Source organism: Mandrillus leucophaeus, unplaced genomic scaffold, assembly GCF_000951045.1.
Source record: "Mandrillus leucophaeus isolate KB7577 unplaced genomic scaffold, Mleu.le_1.0 Scaffold672, whole genome shotgun sequence".
In the NCBI taxonomy this organism is placed as follows: Eukaryota; Metazoa; Chordata; class Mammalia; order Primates; family Cercopithecidae; genus Mandrillus; species Mandrillus leucophaeus.
The window spans coordinates 559,658-562,210 of record NW_012107275.1 but is presented as its reverse complement, the minus strand read 5'-3'; the positions used below and the strand labels follow the sequence as shown (position 1 = coordinate 562,210).

Sequence of the window (2,553 nt, the reverse complement as noted above, 5' to 3'; positions counted from 1 at the left end):
TCCTGACCTTGTGATCCACCCGTCTCGGCCTCCCAATTCTGTCAATTTTTATTTGGCTGCAAACGGATTTACTTTACCCTCATTCTTGAAGGACTTTTTTCCTCTTAGGTGTGTAGGATTTTAGGTTGACAGTATTTTGTCTCTGCACTTTGCAAACATCGTTCTGTCCCCCGTCTCTGGCACGGGCACCTGTAGGGTCTTGGCCTTGGTTTTTGGTGCTTGTGCTCCGATGGGCCGACATGTATTCTCAACCTGTTCAGAGTTTGAGGCCTCTTGGATCTGTGGCTTGAGGCCTTCATCACGTTTCTTCCAGTGTTGCTTCTGCCTCGTTCTTGTTCCTCCAGGGGCCCTGAGAGCCTGACGGTCAACCTCTTGAAACTTCGTCATCCCTTTGTCTTTCCTGTTTCCTGAGAGAGATTCTCTCTGTGTCTTTCAGTTTACGGATTCTCTTTTCTGGTCATATGTCATGTGGTGGTAAATTCATCCACTGAATTCTATTTTTTTTTTTGAGACGGAGTTTCGCTCTTGTTGCCCAGGCTGCAGTGCAATGTCATGATCTCAGCTCACCACAACCTCTGCCTCCCGGGTTCGAGCGATTCTTCTGCTTCAGCCTCCCGAGTAGCTGGGATTACAGGCATGCACCACCAAGCCTGGCTAATTTTGTATTTTTTTTTTTTTTTAGTAGAGATGGGGTTTCTCCATCTCTACTAAAAAAAAGGTCAAACTCTTGACCTCAGGTGATCCACCCTCCTCAGCCTCCCAAAGTGCTGGGATTACAGGCATGAGCCACCACATCTGGCCCATCCATTGAATTCTTAATTTGGGTTTTAATAGTTCCTGGTTTTAGAATTTCCACTTTTTGCCAGGCACGGTGGCTCACACCTGTAATCCCAGCACTTTGGGAGGCTGAGGAGGGTCGATCACGAGGTCAGGAGATCAAGACTATCCTTGCTAACATGGTGAAACCCCGTCTCTACTAAAAATACAAAAAATTAGCCGGGTGTGGTGGCGGCGCCTGTAGTCCCAGCTACTCAGGAGGCTGAGGCAGGAGAATTGCGTGAACCCGGGAGGCGGAGCTTGCAGTGAGCGGAGATTGCGACGCTCACTCCAGCCTGGGAGACAGAGCGAGACTCCGTCTCAAAAAAAAAAAAAAAAGGCCGGGCGCGGTGGCTCAAGCCTGTAATCCCAGCACTTTGGGAGGCCGAGACGGGTGGATCACGAGGTCAGAAGATCAAGAGCATCCTGGCGAACACGGTGAAACCCCATCTCTACTAAAAAATACAAAAAACTAGCCGGACGAGATGGCGGGCACCTGTAGTCCCAGTTACTTGGGAGGCTGAGGCAGGAGAATGGCGTCAACTCGGGAGGCGGAGCTTGCAGTGAGCTGAGATCCGGCCACTGCACTCCAGCCAGGGCGACAGAGCGAGACTCCGTCTCAAAAAAAAAAGAATTTCCACTTTTCAAAAATAGTTTCTGTGCCAAGGGTGGTGGCTCACACCTGTAATCCCAGCACTTTGGGAGGCTGAGGCAGGAGGATCCTTTGAGCCCAGGAGTTCCAGACCAGCCTGAGCAACACAGTGAGACTGTCTCTCCAAAAGTACTGTTTTTATTTTTTATTTTATTTTTGAGACAGTCTCACTCTGCCACCCAGACTGGAGTGCAGTGGCGCAATCTCGGCTCACTGCAACCTCTGCTTCCTGGGTTCAAGTGATTCTCCTGCCTCAGCCTCCCAAGTAACTGGGATTACAGGTGTGCACCACCACACTTGGTTAATGTTTTTGTATTTTTAGTAGAGACAGGGTTTCACCATGTTGGCCAGGCTCGTCTCAAACTCCTGATCTCGTGATCCACCCGCCTCAGCCTCCCAAAGTGCTGGGATTGCAGGTGTGAGCCACCGTGCCCAGCAAGTTTTAAATGAGTGAAATAAATTTTTAAAGAAGTCTAGTTTTTTGCCAACTTTTTTTTTTTTTGGACGGAGTCTCGCTCTTGTTGCCCGGCTGGAGTGCAGTGGCACAATCTCAGCTCACTGCAATCTCTGCCTCCTGGGTTCACGTAATTCTCTTGTCTTAGCCTACTGTGTAGCTGGGATTACAGGTACCTGCCACCATGCCCAGCTAATTTTTGTATTTTTAGTAGAGACAGGGTTTCACTATGTTGGCCAAGATGGTCTTGAACTTCTGACTTCAGACGATCCACCCACCTTGGCCTCCCAAAGTGCTGGGATTAAAGGTGTGAGCCACCGTGCCTGGCCCAATATTTTTTTTTTTTTTGAGATGGAGTCTCTCCCCGTCGCCCAGGCTGGAGTACAGTGGCGTGATCTCGGCACACTGCAACCTCGACTTCCCAGGTTCAAGCGATTCTCCTTCCTCAGCCTCCTGAGCAGCTGGGATTACAGGGATGCACCTCCACGCCTAGCTTATTTTTGTATTTTTAGTAGAGATGGGGTTTCACCATGTTGGCCAGGCTGGTCTCGAACTCCTGACCTCAAGGGATCCACCCGCCTTGGCCTCCCAAAGTGTTGGGATTACAGGCCTGAGCTACCTTGCCTGGCAG

General features: G+C 49.9%; 1 protein-coding gene across 1 annotated transcript in view; it reads left to right on the top strand.

The window, feature by feature from the left end:
- The window catches only part of CPSF3L (cleavage and polyadenylation specific factor 3-like), a 12,511-nt gene that overhangs the window by 6,220 nt on the left and 3,738 nt on the right, over positions 1-2,553 (top strand). The window lies entirely within an intron of this gene.